General features: G+C 40.0%; 1 protein-coding gene across 1 annotated transcript in view; it reads right to left on the bottom strand.

Annotated features, from left to right (window-relative positions):
* The window catches only part of SLC26A9 (solute carrier family 26 member 9), a 62,153-nt gene extending 42,271 nt beyond the window's left edge, over positions 1 to 19,882 (bottom strand). The window contains exon 1 of the mRNA XM_072137481.1: positions 19,734 to 19,882. The gene's annotated coding sequence lies outside the window, so the exon portion shown is untranslated. The remainder of the gene's footprint in view (positions 1 to 19,733) is intronic.
* Between the last annotated feature and the right edge of the window lie 330 nt (positions 19,883 to 20,212).

Below are 20,212 nucleotides of genomic sequence, written 5' to 3'. Positions count from 1 at the left end.
AGTGTCCGTCACTGTATGGCTGTAGTGTCCCTCACTGTATGGTGGGTAGTGTCCCTCACTGTATGGGGGTAGTGATCCTCACTGGATGGGGGTAGTGTTCCTCACTGGATGGGGGTAGTGTTCCTCCATGGATTGGGGTAGTGTTCCTCACTGGATGGGGGTAGTGTTCCTCACTGGATGGGGGTAGTGATCCTCACTGTATGGGGGTAGTGTTCCTCACTGTATGGGGGTAGTGATCCTCACTGGATGGGGGTAGTGTTCCTCACTGGATGGGGGTAGTGTTCCTCACTGGATGGGGGTAGTGTTCCTCACTGGATGGGGGTAGTGTTCCTCACTGGATGGGGGTAGTGTTCCTCACTGGATGGGGGTAGTGTTCCTCCATGGATTGGGGTAGTGTTCCTCACTGGATGGGGGTAGTGTTCCTCACTGGATGGGGGTAGTGATCCTCACTGTATGGGGGTAGTGTTCCTCACTGTATGGGGGTAGTGTTCCTCACTGGATGGGGGTAGTGTTCCTCACTGGATGGGGGTAGTGTTCCTCACTGGATGGGGGTAGTGTTCCTCACTGGATGGGGGTAGTGTTCCTCACTGGATGGGGGTAGTGATCCTCACTGTATGGGGGTAGTGTTCCTCACTGTATGGGGGTAGTGTTCCTCACTGTATGGCTGTAGTGTCCCTCACTGTATGGGGGTAGTGTTCCTCAGTGGATGGGGGTAGTATTCCTCACTGTATTTTTTCCTGCTTTGTGATATAATTGGTGATGTTGGTCTTTCTTTAGTGGTCTGTATATTATCAGTATGGTGATATTTATCTTGTTGTACTGGTAATGTTCATCATGTGGCAGTATTGTATGTCCCTTATAGAGCGGTATTGTCGGTAATTTTAGGCTAAATAGCCATGTTGGCACTCTAGGATTATTACAAGAACTTTGGTTTGCAGTTTGGGCACTTGGTCTCTAAAAGGTTCGCCACCACTGCTATAGAACATCAAAGAAGACAGGGTAACTAAGGATGCAAGCTCACCAGCTAATGCATCCTTAGTTACCCATGAATACCCGGCTGTGAGAAAAGTTGCATTCTGTCACTGGGACACAGCCGGTATACAGACTGAATTTTCTGGAGTTACAGTACATTTAAAAAACTTACCAGTTCTGACTTACATACAAATTCGACTTAAGTACAAACCTACATTCCCTATCTTGTACATAACTGGGGGACTGCCTGTACTAGCCATAGTTGCCCAATAATAGTATTTGTCAACCACATGTTAACCATAACAGAAAGTTCCAGTCAAAATGTTCAAACACACAGCACTGGATGAACCATAACAGCATTTTCTAGCCACAGATACACCCTTAAGACTGCATGCCAATCACAGGTTCTCCCATGCAAATATGTTATAAGCAACAGGTTCCTACATAAAAGTGTGTGCCTAGCATACCAGCAATACCAGCAGCAGACGCATCCATTCAATTGTAGTCCTGCCACCAGGAATTTTTTTGAGCAGTAGGCTGTCAATGCTGGTTTTAGTTCCTCTCTTCCAATTGGAATAGACACCGTATGCCTCCTTCCTCTATAGACCTAACTTCTTTGTATTAGGATCTGGAAATGTTACATCATCATGTAAAACATGGTAATGGGAATAGTGCTTGTGCTTTCTTGGGGGTATGGCATTTGATTAGAAAATAATCAAGAAACACTGTTCTAGATACTTCAAAGTGAACTGTAAAACTATTTTTCCAATTTAACCCCAAGATTCTAGTTAAAGGGAATTACTGTGTTTGACCCTGAAATTGCAGGTTCACACTTGTTCTAACAAGTTGTGAAAATCATGTTCTGCTGAGGATTATCTCCCGAATCACGTCATATTTCCATGTATGCAATAATCTAATGTTGAATTCCTAATCTTCTGATCAGTAGAAAACATGGTGCAAACACCAGTTTTTAACTCCTACACAGCCTTTGAGCTTTCAGCTCCATCGTTAAGTTATAGTAAATATTCAGTGCGTTCAGCATTCAGACTCCTTTAAATTTTTCACTCTTTGTATCATTGCAGCCAATTGGTAAGATCCAAAAAATTCATTTTTCTTGCTCATTTATGTGCACTATGTGACCCATCTTGACAGAAACCCCCCCAGAAATGTAGATATTTTCATGAATATATTAAACAAGAAAAATAAGTATTCAGACCCTTTGCCACTCATATTTAACTCAGATGTAGTCCATTTCTTCTTTGAGATGGTTCTGCATCATTGAAGTCTAGCTGTGTTACACAGTCCAGCTGTGTAAATAAACTGATTATACTTGATTAGGAAAGGCCCTACCTGTCTATATAAGACTCCACAGCTCACAGTGCATGTCAGAGCACATGATGATCATGAGGTCTAAGGAATTGCCTAAGGAGCTCTGAGACAGATCTGGCCAAGGTTACAAAAGAATATCTGCAGCATTCAAGGTTCCTAAGATGTAGCTTCCATAAACCTCAAATGGAAGAAGCTGGGACGACTTCAACTCATCCTTGACCTGACCGTCCTGCTAAACTAAGCAATACGTCTTTTAAATAAACATAATTAACTAAAGTAAAAGTGCCCTAAACACCAAGATTCACTATACACATAGTCTTTTTTAGAAAGGATTGTATAAATAAAAAAGGGTGAGGGGTTTGTTTATATGTGAATTCTTGCCTCAAGCCTGTCCTGTGAGATGACATCGGTGACGCAAATGCAAATGTGGAGTCCCTATGGGTGGAGATAAGGGGAGGGAAAAAGAATAATAAAATATTACTAGAGGTTTGTTATAAGGTTCCAAATATAATGGAGGCAGCAGAGGAAATGCTGATAAGTGAAATGGATGCGGCTTCAAAGCATGGTAAAGTACTTATCATGGGGGACTTCAATTACTGGGGGGCAGAAACCTGCAGGTCCTTCAAAGGTCAACAACAAAAGACAATTACCTGTCGCATCTAGTCCTGGAGCCAACAAGAGGGGGGGCACTGCTGGACCTTATCCTTACCAACAGACCTGATAGAGTATCAAAACTACAGGTTGGGGGGAACCTGGGTAATAGTGATCATAATATCATTGATTTTGTATTACGCTTTACTAAGAGCGTTAGGGAAGGGGCAACAAACACTCTAAACTTCAGCAACAAAGGGAAGACCTTAAAGGCATAGAATGGGACAATGTTCTCAAAGCCAAAAGCCCACCCCAAAAATGGGACTTTTTCTCAAATATTCTAAAAAAGTCCTGTGAGAAACACATACTTATGGGAAAAAGCATAAGAGGAACAAGAAAAACCCTATGTGGCTAACTAGTCTTGTAAGGAAAGCAATAAGCGAGAAATATAAGGCGTTTAAGGTGCTAGAACGTGAAGGTAGCGATGAGGCATTACAGGATTATAAAGAGAAAACTAAATCCTGTAAAAAGCAGATAAAGGCCGCAAAAATAGAGACTGAGAGAAAAATTGCCAGGGAGAGCAAAAATAATCCCAAATTATTTTTCAAGTATATAAATGATAAGAAACTAAAAACTGAGAGTGTGGTTTCCTTAGGAATAATATGGGGGTCATGGTGGAAGGAGATGAGGAAAGGAAATCTACTGAATGTCGCCTTCTCAACTGTCTTTACCCAGGAAAATCCCCTGGTGATAAATTCTCTTTGGAATGTCAACAGTTTAAGCCAGGAAGAGGTATGGCGCCATCCCCGCAACCACTAAGATAGTTAAATCATCGGGCCCAGGTGGCATACACCCCCGGGTTCTGCATGAACTATGTACCGTGATAGACAGACCGTTATTTTTAATAGTTGAAGATTCACTAAGGACTGGTTATGTTCCACAGGACTGGGGCATAGCAAATGTGTTACCAATATACAAAAAAGGATCAAAAAGCGATCCTGGAAACTACAGACCTTTGAGTCTAACTTCTTTGGTGGGGAAAATATTTGAGGGGTTTGTTAGAGATGCTATCCTGGAGTATCTCACTGTGCATAACCTTTTAACCCAGCATCAGCATGGGTTTATGAGAGATCGGTCCTGTCAGACTAATCTGATTGGTTTCTACAAGGAGGTAAGTTCAAGACTGGACCTGGGGGACGCTGTGGATGTTGTATACCATGCCGCATAAAAGGTTGGTATATAAAATGAGACTGCTGGGAATAGGTGAAAATCTGTGTATTTGGGTAAGTAATTGGCTTAGTGATAGAAAACAAAGGGTCGTCATTAATGGCACATTCTCAGATTGGGTGCCACAGGGGTCAGTATTGGGGCCACTTCTTTTTAATATTTTTATTAATGACCTTGTAGTGGCTTTACACAGTCAAGGTTCTGTATTTGCAGATGATACTAAGCTGGGTAAAGTAATAAATACTGAGGCCGATAGTTTAGCATTACAGAGGGATTTGTGGAAGCTTGAGGAGTGGGCAGGGAAATGGTTGATGAGGTATAATGTAGATAAATGTAAAGTTATGCACTTGGTCCATGGAAAAAAAAGTATAATTATGTTCTAAACAGTCAATTACTTGGTAAAACCGAAGCTGATAAGGACTTGGGGGTATTGGTGGATGGTAAAATTAATTATAGTGACCAGAGCCAGGCGGCTGCTGCTAAAGCAAATAAAATTATGGGATGTATCAAGAGAGGATACACATGATAAAGACATATGGTAGTTTTGCCCTGGTCAGACCACACATGGAATATTGTGTACAGTTTTGGGTACCAGTGTATAAAAAGGATATAGTAGAGCTGGAACAGATGCAGAGGAGAGCAACCAGGATTATTAAAGGAATGGGGGGATTAGAATACAATGACAGATTAAAAAATTTGGGATTATTCAGTTTAGAAAAAAGACGACTGAGGGGAGACCTCATTACAATGTACAAATACCTGAACGGAAAGTACAAGGATCTCTCCAAAGATCTTTTTATACCTAGGCCTGTGACCAGGACAAGGGGGCATCCTCTGTGCCTAGAGGAGAGGCGATTTTACCATCAACATAGACAAAGGTTCTTTACAGTAGGAGCAGTGAGACTATGGAACTCTCTGCCGTAGGAGGTTGTTATGGCGGACTCTATGTACATGTTCAAACCAGCTCTGTCAACCAAAAAGTATTGAATTTATGTCTCCAAAAAGATGGCAATATGAAAATAAATGAGATTTTCTCTGTACAGGCAGTCCCTGGGTCACATACATGATAGGTTCCTTAGGTTTGTTCTTAAGTTGAATTTGTATGTAAGTCGAAACTGTATATTTTATAATTGTAGATCCAGACAAAACATTTTTTTGCTCAAGTGACAATTTGTGTTTCAATTTTTTTTGCTTTGATTGGACCAAGGATTATCAATAAAGCTTCATTTGGTTAACAAACTTCATAAAAGTTGTTTTACATACCTTGAGGGGCATAGTTTCTATAATGGGGTAAATTATTGGGTTTTACTATTACTATTTAGGCCTTTCAAAGTGACTTGAAATCTAAGCAGGTCCCAAAAAGTTCAAAGCCCCATAAGATCCTACAAAAATGAGAGAATGCATGAAACAAACCATGTCAACGTAAAGCAGACATTTGGTAAATGTAAGCTATCAAGTATTTTTGCTGTTATGACTATGTGTTGGAAAAGTCGAACATTTTGAATTTCGAAAAATCGATAATTTTTCTAAATTTTCACCAAATTTGTGTTTTTTCATAAATAAAAGCAACATACCAGCAAAATTTTTCAACTAACGTGACATACAAAGTGTCCTGAGAGAACAATTTCAAAATCACTTGGATATGCTCAAGTGTTCCAAAGTTATAACCAATTATAGTGACACAGGGCAGATTTGAACAAATGGGCCGTGTCAGCAAGGTGAAAAGTGGCTTTGGTGGTTAAGGGGTTAAAATTAATTTAAGCCTTCACGCTGAAAAAATAGTAAAAAAATATAAGTTCTTTTAAAATCTCTTTTGAGCATATTTCTAGGTTGCAGTATGAATGAAAAATCATATTTTATTCCTTTGTAAGATACAGTCAAGGAGGTGGAGATCAAAAGCTTCCTTCTCCGCACAGGTGATAAATCAGATGAAAACGACAGTGAGAAATTCCACGTCCAGGATAGTGTAGTAAAATGAAAACACTTCTCTACTATCCTGGACGTGGAATTGCTCACTGTCTTTTGTGTCAATAAATTGCAAAGCTTATAAGGAGGTGGGGATGCTCGACCAAGCAGTCAGGCAACTCTCTGTATCTGGTGTTCCAGCCTTGCCTCCTAATTGTGAAGTCATTCATCAGCTATCCGGAGATCTAGTGCATTTACTAGCATGTCATGAAAAGCGGCGCATGCACGTGCAGCACTACACATGCCTAAGACTTCTGGATAGCCAGAGCAGGCCTATGGCGACAGAGGCATGGAGTGGGCAGAGCAAACAGGTCAGGAGATGGGTCCAGCAGCCCCAGCTCCTTGACTGCATCGTACAAAAGAATTAAGATAATTTTTCAAACATGCTGCAACCTAAAAAAATGCTAAAAAGACCTCCAGGGCATGTATATATTACAGAAGAAGGTACGGTTTATGGTTTTGCGGGGGGTGGGGGGTTGGGTTAATAAGGGGAAAGTTTCCCTTTAAGTTTGGTATTTTTGAAAGTGGGGAGTGAGAAATGGAAACACAAAAACGAAAATGGACTGTGACATTAAGGAGTTAATTAGACTATTTGTTGTAAAAGCACCATAAATCTACAGCCAATTTCCTGTTGACCTTTTTTTAAATGCTATGATTAGAAATCGATTTTATGCTTTGTTGGGGAATGGGGGACTATTTTTCTAGTCTTTCTAGGTTATCAAAATGCCTTGTTCTGGCCCTGCCGGTTGGTACTCTATTTTGCACAACAAAGATTAAGTTTCCTTGGTGCATAACAAGCCTTTAGTTTGTCATTTTGTTTAGAGTACGTCCCTATGTTATATTCTCCTGGGAGCGGCTCCTATTTCTGGATTAATAAAATATTTCCCAGTATAATACAAGTGTCCTCTTGTAACCAGCTCTCTTAAGTCTATGACGTTACCCCTTCATTTACACATAAGGTACAGTAAGATTACCTAAGGTATTCAATGGTTGCTTGTCCAAGAAAAATAATGTTCGAAGATTTAAAATACCTCAAGGTTAAATTACCATCCACTTCACTCACATACTTGGATTTGACACAAGAGCATTAACAAAAACTATCATTATCAATATTACTATATAAGGATTTCCACTTTCAAATAACAGTTATAAATATATATATATATATATATATATATATATATATATATATATATATATATATATGTCTTCCATAGTGTCCTTCATGAAATGTACCCAGCTTCCCTTCACTTTGGAATTTTTGCTCCTATGACATAACAGTAAACCTAGAATGACAATGAAGATGCAAAACTATACTAGGTTTGGTCTAAGGCCACATGCACACAACGGTCGGTGGGACGTATGTTTACATACGTCCCCAATAGACAGCAATGGCCGCACAGAGCGACGCGGTGCAGCACACATGCAGCACAGTACCGTTCCGTACATGGGGAAAAGACAGGACATGTCCTATCCTTTCCCGTGTTGTGGCGCTGTGTGGCATGCATCGCTATGGAGAGGGGAGGTCACTACTCCTCTTCTCCATTGTGACGAAGATATGGCCGTTCGTGTGAATGTAGCCTAAGTCTGTGAAGCAAAATCTTCAGTGGTTAAGCTTTAGCAATTTACATTAGCGGGATAGATTTCTAGTTCAATCGCAACTGCAGAATTTAGGTGGAATTTGACCTTTGCTTTGCAAACACATACGCTAAATTTAAAAGGTCTAGTCAGACATCCATGTTTTCTCACAGAATGTGGATACATTAAAATAAAAATAAGCAATGTTTCTTTTCGTCCTTATTGCAGCTTGATCTGCATGGTGTGAATGGTGAGTTGGCTGTACAAATTGCTGCTAGCTCTAGGCCCCATTGCCTCCTATTGGGCACAGTTACGGTGCGATACATGCACTGTTCCTCACTGCACCATGAAAGTGCCGACTGACCAGTCTCTTTCAATTGATAATGGTTGGGTGAGTGGTGCCCACCCATCTTAGCCAGACGTCAACGATTTATTTAAAGAAAATAATTATTGAGTATTGTAGTAAAGAGTGGATAAATCACAGATGACACATGTCCATAATATCAGCGTAAAGTTTCCTTTATTATCTTGTGCTTAAAGTTTATGAACCTAAAAAATGAAAACAGCAGAGCAGCAGAGTTGCATCCATATGCACCAAAACTGCACTAAAAGTTTGGAGTAAATGAGTGGAAAGCTCCCGGTACATATGCCAAGCGTACACATATCCTGGCATATAAAGGCACCCTTTTTGCCTCCGTCAGCACAGTATACATCATACCCTGTAGGAAACAGCAGTCCTGCTGACTAACAGATACATTATTCATCCCTTCCCTGGCCTCCACTAAGCATACAGTTATATCACAGTCCAAGGAGGGACAACGTATGTGCATAAAGTGGGATACGATGTATGTGCATAAAGTGGGATACATCTTAGCTCTCCTTTCTGAGGACATGTTGGTAATCTGTCCAACATATATTTACAATGGAGGGCATAAACACATTTTCAACATAGTCTTAGCTAACAAATAGGTGATGTAAAGTTAGACATGTCACAAGATGCTCCCAAATTATCTTTCAGCATCAGCCATTGTGATCAATATGGGGCATATTTAGTTTGAATATTATATGTTTACACTAAGTATTACACAGGAGTAATAAATCTACCCCAATGTGTCAGGTTATTGCACAGATTCAATACAGGGGGAAGTTATATATGTTTCTGTTTCCTATACAAGTTGCAGGGCGTTTGCAAATCAGTTTACACTGATTCAACCTATATAGACTGAAGTTCACCACACAATAAACCTAAGACAGTGGTGGCGAACCTATGGCACTGGTGCCAGAAGCGGCACTCTGAGCCCTTTCTGTGGGCACCCAGTCCATCACCCCAGCATGAAGTTCACCAGACAGAACTCAAAGAATCTGCCTGCAGAATCTTCCTACAATGATAAGAAATAAATAAAGAAATAAATGATAGCTTAAATTGCTGTGCTGGCACTTTGCAATAAATAAGTGGCTTTTGGTTGAAGTTTGGGAACTCAGGCTCTAAAAGGTTCGCCATCACTGACCTAAGACATGTTTATGCATCATGTATAGGGGTTAGGAGAGGCTGGGCCCCCCTTCTCCTTAAGCATGCACACATTTACACATATCGTATACACACATATAGTCAATAAACATCATGTACAGGCATACATACAGTATATATACATCATGTACATGCACATACAGTATATACACATAATTTACATGCACATACAGAATATATACATCATGTAAATACATACAGTATATAAATATCATATGCACGCATATACAGTGTATACACTTCAAATACACACACATGTAGTATATAAAAATCATATACACATACATACATTCAATAGACATATGTTCACATACATTCAGTACATATCTGCACATCATGTACATGCACATACAGTATATAGATAGCATACATACAAATACATCTAGTATATACAAGTCATATACACTTATATACAGTAAATATGCATCAAATAACATCACAAGCAGTCCATACACACCATATACATACAGCATATAAACTCACAGTCCAACAGTATTCTGATCTTCATCTCCTGCAATCACCTTCTCATTACAAGAGGCACAGAAGGCTACAGATAAGAAAGCAGCCCAGTAGATGTTACGCTCATGGTGGAAGTTGATGACAGGAGATGCCAAGTTCTGATCTCCTCCTGCACCTCCCCCAGGATTTCTTCTCTGAGCCGACAACATATTGGGGCAGATTTACTTACCTGGTCCATTCGCGATCCAGCGGAGCGTTCTCTGCGGTGGATTCGGGTCCAGCCGGGATTCACTAAGGCAGTTCCTCCGGCGTCCACCAGGTGGCGCTGCTGCGCTGCAGTCCGCTGAAATGCACTCAAGTACACAGGCCTATTCCTGGTGAAGGTAAGTGCAAGCTCCGCGACACTTTTTGTTTTTTAAATGCGGCGGTTTTTCCGAATTCGTCGGGTTTTCTTTCGGCCACACCCCCCGGTTTCCGTCACGTGCATGCCAATGCCGATGCGACAAAATCCGATCGCGTGCGACAAAATCCCGGGGCAATGCAAGGAAATTCGGCGCAAATCGCAAATATTCGGGTAACACGTCGGGAAAACGCGAATTGAGCCCTTAGTAAATGACCCCCATTATCTTGTAGTGAACTGTGCGCTGTGGAAGAGATGCAGCTAAATATTTAAACACTGCTTGTATTCTCCTCCATTCTTTGCAGTGTGTCAGGTTGGGTTACCAGGCCCCCTGACAATCTGGGCCCCGTTTCAGCTGTAACATATAGATATACCGGTATATAGACAATGATTTATGTGGTTAAAATAGCAGACCCCTAAATTTTTGATAATATAATAAACATATGCCATACATGACTGCCCTTCTATATATCCCCCTGACAGAAACCTCTTTTAAGTAACCACTTTCTTTTTTTTCCAGCAGTGAAAACAAATTGGGCAAAGAGATCCACATAAGAGTGTAATTTCAGAACAGTTGAAGGAAACCATGATTGTCTCATCACATGTTTGGCACAGGGCAGGAAGCACCACAAGAAAATGTAACCTTTGACACAAGGGAAAAAGTAGCATGGTTCAAAAATTCTAAACTATTGACGAAATATATTAAGGGAAGCCTATGCACTTCATAACTGATGCAACACTTGTAGGAAACACCAGTCTACCTTAAAGATATTTACTCATTAAATAACTCCTGGAAGAAAATTCCTCAAGCTATTATGTCATGGTTGGACTTCAGCCACCCTTAAATGTGTTTGAATAGGCACTCTTTTTATTGACCAATGATACGTTTTTTTTATTTCATAAAGAGTATATTCATATATTTTTCCTCAGCACGTACAACATTTATGAAAGTATGTACTATATATCCTCGAGTATAAGCCGACCTGACCAAAAATGGAAACATATTGACTCAAGTATAAGCCTAAGGTGGGAAATGCATTGATCCCAGCCTACAGTATATAGCCAGCCAGCATATACCCCCCACAATGTGCTGAAAAACTTGAGTATATATGGTATATTTGCCCAGACAACTACTTTCATAGCTGATTATATCATTTTTGTAGGTGCATATCCAGACGTTTATTTTCTATCCACTGAATAAATCATCATTGGAGGTCAACCTGTTTCGACTGACTAATCTCTAGAATAGAGCACTTGAGTTTCCCTCAAGACACTGAATAGAGTACTCCACTCTCAAGAATATGTCCTGCTGCTCCACCCTTGCATGGGTGTATTTTTATGGCACATTCATAAGTACTACAACTGTATCCATAAAGTTCCAAGATGGACAACCTTGTATGCAACCATTTTTGTGGAATTTTTATTTAAGCAAGCAATCCATGGCTCTTCGCTCACAGTGAACATGGTTTATTAAGCGGGCCCGAAAGGGGACCTTTCATCACCTCTAGCAAATTAAATTGTTTGTATTCTATAATAGCTGTTGCTCTAATGATTATGGTACATAATAGCCCCCCCCCCCTGTTCCAGAGCAATGACGCTGTTCGTTAAGTTATTCAATATGCTATTTAGCTTCCCTACTATGTAAATAGTTTGAATTAGTGTAAATGATATTGGGTCTCCTCTAATCTTCTCAAGATCAGTTTTTTGGGTTTTTGTGTTTCCGTTTTTAACATTCACCTCCTTCTGTAACCCATATCTTTTTGATTTTGCCATTTACATATCACTGTAATCTGTTGGAAAAAGAGTTCTTTTGAGTGCACAATTAAATCTTGTGTGCAATGTACTAGGAAGCTGATAATAAAATTCTAAATGTTGTGGAATTTGCCAAAAAACGCAGTAGTGCAGTTTTATGGCGGACTGGGTTTTACAGCTTTCACTATGCAGTCCAGAAGACACATCCCCCTTATTCTATGGGTCAGTAGAATCACATGTATATAATTTATATACAACTTTTAAAATTATGCTAATTAGCCATCAGGGATACCCTAACCCCTGTGTGATCTGACTTTACAGACTGAGTATGCAAGACGCTCACTGCACAATTGATGCAAAGCCAGATCAGGTAAGTGCTAGGTTAACCCCTCAGACTCATTATCATAATTATAAAAGTTGATTCTAGAAGGAAGGAGGCCATAGATAACAATTACCGTATATATATTCTTGTATAAGCCAAGTTTTTCAGCACAAAAAATGTGCTGAAAAACGTCCCCTCGGCTTATACACGAGTCAATACTACTGGGGGAGTATAAAAAATATAGTATAAAATAGAGGATAAAAATACTTAAAAAATAATAAATTTACATACTCACCCACTGGTGGACCCGATGTACAGCACTGCTCCCCCGATGTCCACGCCGGTCCTCTTCTGGCTTCCGCGCCCGTCTTCTTTCTTCTTTAACATTGTGCTGGGTGCCGCCATGTCTTTGTCCCTGGCAGCGCCTAGTGTGACGTCAGCAGTGGCGCGTCATGCTAGGCGCCGGCCGGGAGAGAGCAATGGCGGCGCCCAGCTCGATGTTAGAGAAGACAGAAGACGGGCGCAGAAGCCAGAAGAGTAGCCGCGTGGACATCGGGGGAGCAGCGCTGCACATCGGGGCCACCGGAGGGTGAGTATATAAGTTTAATTTTTACTGTATACTACACGGGGCAGGCTGTATACTACTGGGGGCAGGCCGTATACTACTAGGGGCAGGCTGTATACTACTGGGGGCAGGCTGTATACTACTTGGAGCAGGCTGTATACTACTGGGGGCTGGCTGTATACTACTGGGGGCAAGCTGTATACTACTGGGGGCAGGCTGTATACTACACGGGGCAGGCTATATACTACTGGGGGCAGGCTGGGCTGGCTGTATACTACTGGGGGGGCAGGCTGTATACTACAGGGGGCAGACTGTATACTACTGGGGGCAGGCTGTATACTACTGGGGGCAGGCTGTATACTACTGGGGGCAGGCTGTATACTACTGGGAGCAGGCTGTATACTACTGGGAGCAGGCTGTATACTACTGGGGGCTGGCTGTATACTACTGGGGGCAAGCTGTATACTACATGGGGCAAGCTGTATACTACATGGGACAGGCTGTATACTACTGGGGGCAGGCTGTATACTACTGGGGGGCAGGCTGTATACTACTGGGGGCTGGCTGGCTATATACTGTGACCAATGCATTTCCCACCCTCGGCTTATACTCGAGTCAATAGGTTTTCACAGTTTTTGGTGGTAAAATTAGGGGTCTTGGCTTATACTTGGGTCGGCTTATACTCGAGTATATACGGTATAATAAGTTTACCACAGTCATGGTGCCTAGATCTATAAGTGTAGTAAAATTGAAGTGAAAAGAAAAGTTATGTTTTGCCATATTCTGACACCAATAACTTTTTCATATTTTGATGGAGCTGGGCAGGGTTGCCATATTTGCAATATGCGATTCCTCTCACAAGCTCCCAGCTGTCATTGAAACTGATTGGCGTCCCCTGGTGGTGAACCATGTATGGCATTGATCTGGTGCCGTGGTCAGGTTTGAGCTCAACACCAAACAGGTTAACGGCCACAATACAACTGACACAGGCTGTGCATGAAGAGGCACACAAAACCTATAGGGCCCTATTTGGGCTAAAATTTACAAGTGCACATAGAAAAGACAGCGCTCAAAAATGCAACAGGGCACAGAAGGTAAAGGGCTCATTTACTCAAAAAAAGCAGGCACTACCAAAAAGAGGAAAAAAAAGAGCATATAATGCTAAAACGGTCAAAGTTTATTGAGTACACTTTAAAAATAGAACATGTAAACAAAGTAGGTGGTTACAGGGCATGAAACATGTAGGTGCTGGGCAGCAAATACAGATATAAAGCTGTAAAGTAGATGACATTTATAAAGTGCATAGTGCATAGCCAAAAAATGTAGTACATAGTAAAGCAAACATTGTTGCATAAAGATGTCAATACATCAGACACACACGATGCGTGTACAGGATAATGTGACAAGTATACCTGTTGGCAGGTTGTAGTATGGCACAGGGGATAGGAAGCTGCCCAGCACCTCCCCTAAATTTCCTCACTTTTTGTCCCTCTTTCCCTGCTACGAAAGTTGGGAGGTATGCTGGTTAATATCCAGAAGTGAAATCTTTTTGCCATCCTTTAGGCAGGGAAAGTCCATTTTTGCCTTTTATAGATTTATACAATGTTGTAGTTGACAAATCTTGTAAACTGTATATTTATTTTTAACATGGGTTCCTATGGGCAATGTAGACCACCATATGTTTGCACATTAGGATGAAATGTATGTTGAAAACCATTTGGCCCACCAAGATAGGTTTGATAAGACATCCAACTATAATATCTAAATTTTAGATATATAAATAGCAATATAAATAGTTTTGAAGGTAAAGGCATATACTATACTGAACGTATATTTTTCAGCTCTGCTTGATAAATCTTGCAAAGAGCTTAACCTTGTCAAATGTTTAATGCATTCACATTGCCGAAAATTCTAAAAGTTTCATATGATTCCTACAAGTATGCCAGATGCTTCCATCAGAGGCATATGTTGGGAAATGAAGAGTTAATACTTCCTTTTTCATTTCATATCAGTCCTCTATCACTTTTTCCACAGTTATATGAGTGTTTTCTTCTTGATAAGGTTGAGTGATGTTTAGAAGTCACTTTGAGAGAGTCCTTCCTAGAAAATATTTTTACTAACCCATTAACTGCTGGAAATGGTATGATGAAAAACTAAAAAGCATGAGATCTGATATATCTGATCGGTGTATCAGGAGATAATATGTATTATTTAATTGTCATTTCACAATACCCTTTGCTTTGAAGAGAACTGATATTTTTGCTGTTGATGTCAATCCATTTCTTTCAATGGGATCCTTTAAGTCTAAAAACAGACACCAACCTGTTATCAAGGAGAGTGACAAGTCACTACTACTATATTCTGGGAGATTCAGCATTACACTGAAAAAAGACTTTAAACAAATGACCTGTAAGTAGTGATAGGGGTATAGCAGAATCACACTAGGATGTCTGCTTCTACTTTGGTTGATGCCGCATAGTCAAGCGGATCATCACTGGATGAAGGTAGCTTATGATGATGTCCTGTAAAAGCAGAAAGACACAGGTCATGTCACTGCTTAATGGTCATTGGTATACAGCATTCAAAAACTTTTTTCTTCCCAAAATACAGAGGCACATCATTGTGATCCTGTGGGACTTTGTGGGCTTGAAGGACATCTACCACCAGGATGAAGACCTGTAAACCAAGCACACTGACATGCTGGTATTTGCCCCCTCCGAGAGGATCTTCCTTTAGCCTCTTATGCTCTTGTTTTTTGTTCTTTTCTAAAGGTTTTACAAATTATGCAAATGAGCCTGGGCTCCAGAGCTGTTAATTAAACCAGAGGCCCCACAGGGAACCCGTCACCACATTTTTCACAAATACAGGTAGGGACAGGTTCCCATAGAGCCCTAGTAACTAACTGACACCTTTCTTTTAGCTAAAAATAGTTCCCCTGAGATTCCCATATTTTCAACTTTATAATTTTACCTGGTATCTAAGCATGGCTACAGCAAGTTGAGGTGGGCGTGAAATCCTCGGGCTAAATCCAGCAGCTCCTTTCCATCCTATCTCTGTATGCAGCTGTAATTTCATGTGACCAGGGTGACATCATTACAAGTCCTATAGATTTTTAGCATTTGAAAACTGTACACCAAGCACATATCTCATGAAATCACAGCATATTGTATCACATGAAATCACAGCAGCCTGCATGGAGAGGAGTAGAAGTCAATGGAGGCTGCTGTGATTGTTTTATGTGGTCAAATATGTACATGGGGTACAGTTTGCTAATGTTAAGTAGCTTATGAAACTGTGATGATGTCACCCTGATCACATGACATTAGACCACGTCCCTCGACTCTCTCCAAAGAGGCATAGATACCAGGCAAGATTATGACGCTGATTTTATGGGGATCTGAGGGAAACTATTTTTAGCTAAAAGGAGGGTGTCAGATAGTTACTAGGGCTCTATAAGAACCTGTCACTACCTGTATTTGTGAAAAACGTGGTGACAGGTTCCCTTTAAGCATCAATAACACTCATATAAAACGGAGGGATAGAAACCTGACCACTGCGCAAAACTCATTGGGTCATTGTTGTTAATGGTAGGTAGCCTGCAGACGATGCATATCACTTTTTGGAAGACTTATCGATTAATTGTGCAGAAAGACTACAGCATACTGTACTGTACGGGATTCATCAAAATCTCATGCGCATAGGTCGGAAAAATCAACTGGTTTTCACTGTGGATTTATTTTCCCTGGCATGTCATTTATTTCCCGTAGATGTTAATCCCTAGTACGGCGCACGTCGGGTCTTGGTGCATGGAGAGGGCTCACGGGCTGAGCCCTTTCCATAGCCGGCAAATCTTTGCTGCATCAATGCGAAGACTTACCGATAACAACCGTCGATCAACACCGGGAATGGAGAGCGTTGACTCATCGGGGAGCGGCGATCTGCACCATGACAGCCTCGGGTGTTCCGAAGACCAGAGGCTGACTCGTATTAACCCTATCATTACAATGTGATATCAGCACATTGTAATGAGTGAGGAGGAAAATCCCCATATACTGCCATACTGTAGTATCGCAGTATATGTTAGGATCTATCAGACAACCTAGGGTTAAAGTACCTTAGGGAGTCTGAAAAATAGTAAAAATAAAAAAAAGTTTAAAAAAAATTATAATTAAAAAAACCTAATAATTCAAATCATTCCCCCCTTTCCCTAGAACTGATATAAATATTAATAAACAGTAAAAATCATAAACACATTAGGTATCGCCGCGTCCAAACATCTATAAAACGTGATCAAGAGGTTGCACAGTCCTCCAAATGATAGCAATGAAAACGACATCAAAAATTGCAAAAAATTACACCACCCACAGTGCTGTACACCGAAGTATGAAAAAGTTATTAGCGCCGGAAGAGGGCAAAATAAAAAAAAAACATTTTTGTACAGGCATGAAAACATTATAAAACCTATACAAATTTGGTATCCCCATGATCACACCAACCCAAAGATGTGTCATTTGGGGCAAACAGTTAAAGCCATAAAATCCAAGCCCACAAGAAAACGTCGCAAAAGGGTTTTTGTTTAGCGCTTCTCAGTACACGACATGGAAAACTAAATACCGTCACTATGAAGTGCAATTTGTTACACAGAAAACAAGCCATCACAGAGCTCGTTACGTGGAAAAATTAAAAAGTTATAGATTTTTGAAGGTGGGGAGTAAAAAATGGAAGTGAAAAAACTAAAAAGGGTCTGGTCGTTAAGGGGTTATTACAGAATTTAACCTTTGCAGTACAACGCTTGAGCTCCACCCCTTTCCACACCAAAGGCGCTGCATAAAACCATAAAACCAGATGTATGTGGAATGGCTGTTGAATTACCAGTTATACCCAGCTGCACTAAATCCATTACCATAATGAATCAATGCCCCCAACTGTTTTCTAATAGAGATCCATGAAAAAGAAGAAGCTTTAGGACTACAGGAAAAAATAAATGGGTAGCACCCAGCTGCACTAAATACAATACTTTGAATACTTTTTAATGGATCAATGCACACACCGTTTGCTTGTACTGTTACGTAGAGCACCTAGTCTGAATTGTTGTCACTGACAGTGTGTACAATCAAGTCTATGGGTCAGCAAAAAAAAAGCTCAATGAAAAACTGGTGAATGCTGGTACAGGCAGTCCCCGGGTTACATACAAGATAGGGTCTGTAGGTTTGTTCTTAAGTTGAATTTGTATGCAAGTCGGAACTGTATACTTTATCATTGTAACCCCCAGCCAAATTTTTTTTGGTCTCTGTGACAATTGGATTTTAAAAATGTTGGTTTGTCATTAGAACCAGGATTAACAATAAAGCTTCATTGCAGACACCTGTGATAACTGTTATAGGTGTTTATTGTAGTCTAAGGCTAAAGTACAGGAAAATGCCAACATCCAGAGGTCCGTTTGTAACTAGGAGTCGTATGTAAGTCAGGTGTTCTTAAGTAGGGGACCACCTGTATTTGTTCATCTAGCAAGAAGTGTGTAGTTCCACCAGCTCTTTTATGGGTCCCACCCAATACATAGTAATAACAAGCCTGAGCAGAAAGAACAAGTCTAGAGCAATAACTTTAGAATATTTTCTTATTTTCTGGTTTGAATATGAATTGCAAATCCAACAAACAAAACCCTGGATATAAAAAGCAATCCAAAAGCAAAGTCCAACTTTCCAGACGTTTTCTAGCAAAGGCTAGGCACCACTGATGAGCTTCATGCTTTTTGTCCTTATTCACACTTACAGTCAGTATAAAGTCACAGTAATTGTTCAACCAAAATGGTAGTTTTCCAACTATAGTTCTGACTTGTTGCGTTCATTTACTTCATAAAGGTGGAAATCATCTTTGAAGACATGTTTTTATTTACATATTTATAAATGTATATGTAGTTTCAAAAAGAAAGGAAGCCTATTTATAATAAGAGATGTTCATAGAAAGTTCCATCATAACCCAGGTATCTTTGGTTGAACATGTGACTGAATAAAGTGAAAGAGATAACCTCATGTCTTAACACAAATGTATTAGGACGCGATAAGAGTCATATGTACGTCCATATTTGCCTTCACTAGTGACCTTCCTAGCCCTCAAACTGTTATCCCTTATAATAAGATATGTAATGCATTGATCTCACAATTATAGCATTTCTCACAGGTGTGCTTATAACACGTGTAACCTTTAACCATGCATGATCACTATAATACATGAGAACATGTCATATTTATGTTTATGGAGTTGGTGTATTGAAACTTGACAGAGAAGCTGGGAGGAATCTTATCAAACCACCAACATTCTCTGAAAAATCTGTATTCTGCATGAAAGTACAAGGAGGTGAAGTGGCCAAAAAATAATATTAATATGACTTTTTGAGAATAAAATAATATTAAAATTAATATGACTTTTTTGAAAATAAAATCTACAAATGACAAATTATATATATATATATATATATATATATATATATATATATATATATATATATATATATATATATATATATACAGATTTAAAGTATATTTATACATATGTGTGTATACTGTATATAAATATATTTAGGTGTGGATGAAGAAATTCTGATTAGTTCTTAATACCAAGCGATAGACTGCTGATATGTGTCTAGGATGTTGATCTAGAACCCAAATCTACTAAATGTTTTTTTTAAAATAGGTAAATGTTTTCTAATGTATTTCTGTCTCATGTCTATTAACAGTATTAGCAAGCAGTCTACTTGAATATGAGTCATATGACATAGCAATTGAATACATATCCTATTAGTCAATTCAATTTAACTTTCAATTCCGTGTGTGTATATAAAATGACAATCTACATATTACAATAACATTATAGGATTGTCAGCACTATGCCACAACAATACAACAATTACATGCAATTATGGCAAACATTCTCAAACACAGGCTAAAAGTGGTTAATGAATATTCTTATGAAGATGATAGCAGCTTAAGAATTCCCATTTATAGATTAGGTCAATAAAGAAATGTGTATCTGGCTGAGCTCTTACCTGGCAGCCTGGTATCCAGAGTGTGATCTCACCAATAGGTTTCAAGGTGTGCTAGAGGCTACTGAAGTACTTGAAGTGGAGGGAGAAAGTAAATGCAAGCACTCTCCTCTCTGATCTCAACTGACTCATTTATAAACAGTGGCAAATTGGGAGGGGGGAGGCATTCAGAAGCTGTGGATTGGCTGTACATGAGAAGTGATTATGAATGGTATAACAGGGCTTAAGCCAAGAGATAGGAAAAACTGATAAGAAAAGAAGGGGGTGGGATAGGGAATGGAGGGGGCAGTGGGGAGAGCAGAACAGCCCTCTTTTTGTTCTTACATTAGCCCTCCCATCCCTTTGCTTCCTTTTCTGCCTTGATCTGATTCTGAAATTTCCTAAATACACTCTAGGACAATAGCCCACATTGACTACTCCAAAGGTTTCCCAAGAACTGAACTCCAGGTAAAGGGAGAGTGCGGTAGGGAAAAAAAGCTTAG

This window comes from Engystomops pustulosus, chromosome 2 (assembly GCF_040894005.1).
Source record: "Engystomops pustulosus chromosome 2, aEngPut4.maternal, whole genome shotgun sequence".
In the NCBI taxonomy this organism is placed as follows: Eukaryota; Metazoa; Chordata; class Amphibia; order Anura; family Leptodactylidae; genus Engystomops; species Engystomops pustulosus.
Note: the sequence above shows the minus strand (reverse complement) of the source record. Positions and strands in the feature narration are given on the sequence as shown.